The 7414-nt window shown below is 34.6% G+C and overlaps 2 long non-coding RNA genes across 2 annotated transcripts; one reads left to right on the forward strand and one right to left on the reverse strand.

Moving 5' to 3' along the window:
- Positions 1 to 1230: 1230 nt before the first annotated feature.
- Positions 1231 to 2323, forward strand: LOC132132111 (uncharacterized). Its single transcript, XR_009429010.1, has 3 exons — positions 1231 to 1300; positions 1762 to 1889; positions 2010 to 2323. It is a non-coding gene; the product is annotated as an uncharacterized LOC132132111 (long non-coding RNA).
- A 2331-nt stretch (positions 2324 to 4654) lies between these two features.
- LOC132132416 (uncharacterized) lies at positions 4655 to 6576 on the reverse strand. Its single transcript, XR_009429034.1, has 3 exons — positions 6528 to 6576; positions 5729 to 5831; positions 4655 to 4881 (listed from the first exon to the last, which is right to left on the reverse strand). It is a non-coding gene; the product is annotated as an uncharacterized LOC132132416 (long non-coding RNA).
- Between the last annotated feature and the right edge of the window lie 838 nt (positions 6577 to 7414).

Below are 7414 nucleotides of genomic sequence, written 5' to 3' on the forward strand. Positions count from 1 at the left end.
AATACTATTTTATAAAGGTTTTGAGGAAATAAAAAAAGAATTACTTAAAATTACTTAAATTACTTAAATAGTTAATTTATAAATATTGTTATTTTTAAAGTTTAATGTCAACTTATTTCTACTCAGTTTTATTTATTAATGTACCAGATGCAGTTACTCAGATTTACTACATGTTTTAGAGTGTATCCTCCATCTGTTTGCATCTGTAGATTTCTTCTAGATTCACCAATTTAGATTTCTAAATTTCAGGGGGAAAGACTCTTGATGTAAGTCAATAACTGGGGACGTTCTGTATGCAAAGTAGGCGTCAACTAGTTAAAATGCCCACATTTGCATCTAATTGACAGGGAAATGCAGGTAAATAGGATAAACAAAATAACTAAAGCATATCACCTGGTGGTGATATATGCTTATTTGATTAACTTATTTTATTACATGGCTTGGTTGAATTCTAATGTAGAATGCGGTCTGTTATAACCAACAGACCGCTGTGCGGAGTATAACAGACCGTTGCCATGAAAAACGGAGCGTTGCTATGGACTCACAGGATTCTAACCGTAGAGACGGAGCGGACTATTTTCTTTGACATTATTAAGACCGGGGACAGTCTTGTGCACACACTGTCATGTACACACACTCTCAAGTGGCCAAGACTTCTAGTGTGGGTATCTGGACAGGGTCAAAGTCTTAAAAATGATCCCTAAACACAGTCGCACATCACAGTCTTAATAATTCAGTTTAACACTTGTATGATATTGTCTCATCTGACATTATCAAAAGAATTCATATCACTATAGCTTGCTATTAATTACTTGCTTTTAATAATGCATGCATTTAACATTTAATTATACAACATCTTTACAGAGGCTGCTTTTATGGTCTAAACAAAACCCAGTGTAATGTACAAGTTGCACATAATTAATAATATTTACTCCCTTTCTGTCTTACAGGATTGTTTGCAGATAATGCTGTTCTTCTTTTTCAGAAGTTTTTGGTGAGCCAACCCTCACAAACCTTCCTAAAAACTAAAAGAGCTATAACTGAGTCTCAGCGAATCTAGCCATGATCAGCTCTTCCCAGGTACATTTGGTTAAAATATTTTTGAATCAACATTTACTCCTCAAATGCTCTGATCTGAATCTTACTTTAAACTTAATTATATGTTTAATGAGCAATATTAATTGCACAGAGTAAGTAGAGATTATCTTGTTTCACAGAAGAGAAGGAAGCAAGGAAATGATTTGCTCAGGATGAGGAATGAAGACGGCCATCTTGTGCTCAAACAAACACAAGTCCTCTGGTATGTGTGTGTTGAAGCAATGCTGTGTTATGTGTTACAGGACAATTTTTTTTATATATATTATTACAATTACAGCATGTAAGCAAAGTGTGACTGGACATTTTTAATCTTATGTTTTTAAAACCACACCACCTGTTTTAAAAGTATCATGAAATTGGTTTAGTTGATATGAACACCAATTCACATTATTTCATTGTTTTGTAAATGTTGTGTTATAAATTGTGGATTGATAGTTGATTGTTTTGAAGCAAGGCCTTACACTGCACAGACTAAAACACATTTGTGAGAGAAGTCAAGAACTTTGGAGAAAGATTCTAGAGGAAGAAAGACACATTTACTGCAACAATAGATGAATTCTAGAGTCTCTGAGAGCTACACATGCTAATGGAGTCTCATGAGCAAGACCTTTGCCTTAATTCTTGCAGAATGAAATATTTATTGCAGTAATTTAATTTGTACAGATGATCTCATCAGCCAAATGAGGGGTTTTGACCAAGTGATGCTCTTGAAAGAAGTGAAACAAGAGGATGTGGTAAATTGTCTTCAGAGAAAAAGCTTCTCTAAAGGTCTTAAAGCAGCTTGAAGAATGGTATGTGTACAATACTACAAGGGTCATAGTTGCTCACACTGCTACAATCACACAGAACATAAGCTGAGCTCTCTGTCCATTAAACAACTTCATCTGGATTGTTTGTTTCACTTTGACCAGGTCTGGGATGTTAGGACTGAGAGATCCTCTGGCTGAGAACAAGCTACACCACATCAGTGCTGGATATCAACCACAAACTGTTTCCAGACACAAGAGAAGAAGATCACGATGGGGAGATGAAACCAGTTTAGATGTGATGATAAGCAATCATTTTTTTCTGAAACAGTATCAAATGTCTTATATGTATCACATGACCTGTATCACAGATGACTGGATGGGACTGCGTGACTTTTAAGGACATTTCATCACTCATCTGTGTGAACTGATTAATATATGAGGTTAATGTATTTTTGATGATAAATAATTATTTTCCTTGAATCTTATTTGTCTTGATGCTTCTTTATCAACTATAGTCTATGCTTCAATAAAATGAAAATGGTGAATATTGTGTTCTGAAGATTCTTGGTAAATACATAATTTTACTAGGTAGGGTCATATGTGCTTATTTTAGACTTGGAAAAACTACATATTAATTATTGGCATTATTTTTTACTTAAGACATAAACATTTTTGATCGGATTAATAACATCTGGGACATCAGTGCACCAGAAAGTTATTTTTTATATTTTAGTAACAAAGTTACGAGATTAATTATTTTGCATTACAAGATGGTGCCATGGGCTTTATTGTTACAAACACTTGAGGGATAACTGAGAATGTAGCAGGAATGATCAATGTGGATCTTGTACTGCTTTAAAATAAGAGCACGCACATTACTGATGTCCAGCACCTGAGGAGCAAGATACGGGAGTGAGGAGGACATTTTTACACTGATTTTTGATCATTAGTTTATATATATATATATATATATATATATATTAATATTCTTAGCACTGCATGAATTTGTCCTTGTGTAATGGGGTTAACAGGTTAACCTGTGTAACAGGTTCATCCGTTATGTTTATTGCCATTTACTTCAAAAATCAAAGAAATAATCTATTATATTTATTATTAAATAATTTTTTTCTAATTTTTCCATGTTTCATCAGATGGCCTCACAATGTCCTGTCAAAAGGTTTAATAGCAATGATGTAAGAATAGAAAACAGAGGACTGTGAAAACTGTCAGATATAAATGTGACTCAGCTCAGTTTGTTGTCCATGATGAGGAGAACACATATATGTAGGTTTTACTGCCCTTCTACCCCCAGGGGCCCAGTAGCACCCCCTGGAAGAGCCCAAAACTGTACATTTCAAATGGCTGTAAATCAGAGTCCAATTAACGTATCAAAGCGAAAATCAGCAGGATTACTACTTATGTTATGCTGATAAAATAATGTTGAGCTCATTTTTCAGAAATAAATGGATAGCTATTATAAAGGCATTTAAAATATTGCTCACTGTAAAATACCACATTTCAGCCTGCCTTTCAAATATATCATATAGGTTTGTACATTGAACATATTTAGATATCCAGTTTTACTTAAAATAAATAATTTATTTTGTTTCGTTAATAAAAAGTTTTAAACTACATTACCCACAAGCCTCCGTCGTTCTATCTATGGAAAGGCAACACTAGGGGGCGGTTTTTTGTAGTTCATTGAAGTTATGCATAGGGTTAGGGATAGGATCTCGCTAAAGATGTAATTTTTCTCAAGATAGCGACACTTCATTGTTGACTTAATATATTACTAATGTGATGATAGCAGCAAAACATACTTTTTAACATGATGTGCTGTTTAATATGGGTTAAAAGATAGTCCAACCACAGACTGTCCTGAAAATTCACAGCCAATGACATCAAAGCTGAGCAGCGGCGTCACACTTCCTTATCCATTTATGACAGATGTCTTTCGTTATCCGGCTGAAGGGATAGATTCGGTTAACAATAGATAATATTTGCTACTTATTAGATTCTGTTTTATTAACGTCTACACCTTCCTCCGTTGTTCAGCTTGACAAACATTGGGCAATATTGATGTGCACATCCCCAGCAGTCGCAGTTGTATACAACAGATAGATTCCTCTCATTAAATATAAAACAGATTTTTAAGATTTTTGTTTTGTTTTTTTGACCAAAGAAAAATATATTTACTAATCAAATGATGTGCTTCTAAAATGTACATTGTGTTTTAAAGTTACAATTGTTCACATTTGTGTTTCTGTGATTTACCATTCTCTACCATTTGAACTCTAGGAATAAAAACAGAAAGAATAAATGAATGAATGAACGAATGAATGAATGAATGAATGAATGAATGGATGGATGGACAAATAAATACATAAAGCATAATGAACATGCATATTTTGTAAGGATCTTCCATTATTTATTGATATTTCAAACTCATTTAAAGATGTACCCAAATGTAAATGTAAATTTTTTAAACTCACAAAATAACATCATGAAGACATGCAAATCAAGTGTGCAATATCATCTATAAAACTCTATCAGCACAGCATCAAATAAACACTGATTTTCCGAACAATGGAAGACAGAGAAAGTGTTCAGGGAAACAAACACCTGCTACCTTTGACAATAACATCATGAATTCACTTCATGACTGGAACTAGGGGATGACTGTGTATGAATATCTCCTTTACTAAAACTCCTGATGAGAACTGATGCTTTTTTATGATAAAAGCATTATTAAGACACCAAGTAAAGTTTACTGTATGAAGCTTGAAAAAGAGCTTTATCATATGCTTTATCAATGCGAAAAATACTATGTTTAACTATTGTTTTCATCACTGGTTCTGTAATGTATTCATCATGAGCTTATAATTAAAACAAAGTTACATCTTCTGCAAAAATCAAACCACTGCAAAGTCTAATCACTGATCCAGGGACCATTTCTGTGTGTGCGGGGGATAAAGAGTTAACGAGGTGAGTCCTTGTGCATGATGGAGAACTACAGTGTTATCTGCAAACAATCCTGTAAGACAGAAAGGAAGGAAATATTACATTACATTCAACTTATACATTACACTGGGTTTTGTTTAGACCATAAAAGCAGCCTCTGTAAAGATGTTGTATAATTAAATGTTAAATGCATCCATTATTAAAAGCAAGTAATTAATAGCGAGCTATAGTCATGTGAATTCTTTTGAAAGTGTCAGACGAGACAGTCCTGGGGCTTGTACAATATCATACAAGTGATGTGCGACTGTGTTTAGGGATCATTTTTAAGACTTTGACCCTGTCCAGATACCCACACTTGCAGTCTTGGCCACTTGAGAGTGTGTGTACATGACAGTGTGTGAACGAGACTGTCCCCGGTCTTAATAATGTCAAAGCACAGCGTCCTTAACACACACTAAACCTCTCCAATACTGCTCCGGAGCGCTATACAACGCTTAGTGTATCCCATCATACATCATGTTTTGGAATAAATCGTCAGACTTTTTGCCGAGATCAATGTACAGTATGTGAAATATTGATAATTATTGTAGACTCATCAGTGTAGACTCCAAGACCTCAAAAGTGTGTTTGTCAGATAAGAGAGACACCAAAACCATGCAGTGTTGAGGTTTTCCAGGATCAGGATTGGGAAACACAGTCATCAGGTCATGAAAAGTTCGACACACACTTGTGGTCATCATGCACACTCGAACACTAGGCCAAATACAGGAAAGACGTCAAATAAGTAATCAAGTGATCAAGTGCAAAGATGGCAAGTGTGGGTATTTGGACAGTGCAACAGTTTAAGAAAAACAACAAATGCTGTACAAATTATAACAGCAAGAATGTTTGATAAAAGAGACAAACTATCACAGACTTACTGCTGCAAATGTCTGCCTCCGCAGCTTTCTGTCTTCTCCATTTCTGAAGGAATACCTCTCCAGAAACACCACTGGACTGACTGCTTCCTTTACGTCTTTTCAGCTCAAAATAAAAATACAAATAATAAAAAAGGGGAGAGAAAATAAAATAGAATTATATACAGAATGTTAATAATGATCTGTGAGCAAAATATTTAGATATAAACTGATATGAATGAACTGCAAGATGGAACATTTTTTTTTTATTATTTATTTATAATGTTTTATTTTTTGGGATTTACATTAAAAGGCATTAAAAGCATGGTACAGAACATATGATTACTGTGATATCTGTCATATAAAAGCACATAAAACACTAACATTACAGTGATACAAACATAGCTGGTTTAGTGATTATTGTATTGTTGTATTGATTACTAATATATCATAGTAAAACTAGTTACTGTGGTAAAAACATGGTAAATGTCCTGTTTACTGTGTTTTAACTTCACATTTTATTTATTACTACTGTAAGTGTCGTGATTACCATGATTTTACCACAAATACAACATCATTGAACCTGAAATTAATATAAATCGGATCGAAGGTCTATGGCACGTCACGTGACCGATAGAGTTTAATCACCCCAGTTAGCATAGTTAGCAGCTGTGTTCATTTATTTAAACGCAATGAAACTCAAAGACAGCCGCGGATGACCGATATAATACAGCGATTAAACATATGGCGCTAATCTGATTAATAAAGAAGACAGAATACATTTAATAAAAGGCATTAAAAGAGCGTATTTACGACTACTCACCCAAACTGTGGAACTGACAGCAAGTATCACGATGTGTGCTGAATGAGAATTCTTGAACGTGATTTCATAGCGATAAACATGTCATGTCCTCGCGTCGAAATTCTGACGCCAAAAGTTTCCCAATGAAAGCAATGAATGTGGTAGTGCGTCGATATTTCGACGCCAAGAGGCACATTTGGCGTCATAAAAGTGACACTAGGGGCGCTTGACCATGCTTCGGTTTTTGACGCCTTTGGAGTGAGAATGGGTTGTAAGTACATAAATCGGAGTAAGGCGGGCATATTTAGACAGATCGTGAACCCAGTTTTGTTTTCATACAGTTGAATATAACATTATATTCATCCAATCATTCAATCAGTCAGTCAGTCAATCAATCAAGCAATCAGTGTAAAATTATTTTGTAGAAATGTCTCCACAGGTATTTTATATAGAAAATAGTTTTCAAAATATATTTTTTGTGCTCTTATATAATTAAAACAACATATTAATGTAATAAAAATGCATTGCAAGTTATTCAAGCAATAGACCTACCCCCCCCCCACCAACAAACACACACACAGACAAAGTAATTTCTCCAGTTCAACACAAAAGACAGTTTTGTAGAAAATGTGTTTTAGTGACACATTCACTAAAAGTCTCTACACAACACTTTGCATCACAAAACGTAAATCCGCTCCAATATTAGCTTAGCACTAAGCTACAAAAGGAAGCTTTATAGCAACAATTCTCTAAGAAATGACCTAAATCTACCATTTATCCCCCAGTACCACCTAGCACCAACACATTTTGTGATTCATCTTATCTTGCAACCAATTATCCTGTAACCCTTTTGTCTAGTGCATGCTAATCTGCCTAACATCCCTCCTGCCATAAACAGCCAGTGCAAT

This window comes from Carassius carassius, chromosome 49, assembly GCF_963082965.1.
Source record: "Carassius carassius chromosome 49, fCarCar2.1, whole genome shotgun sequence".
NCBI lineage: Eukaryota > Metazoa > Chordata > Actinopteri > Cypriniformes > Cyprinidae > Carassius > Carassius carassius.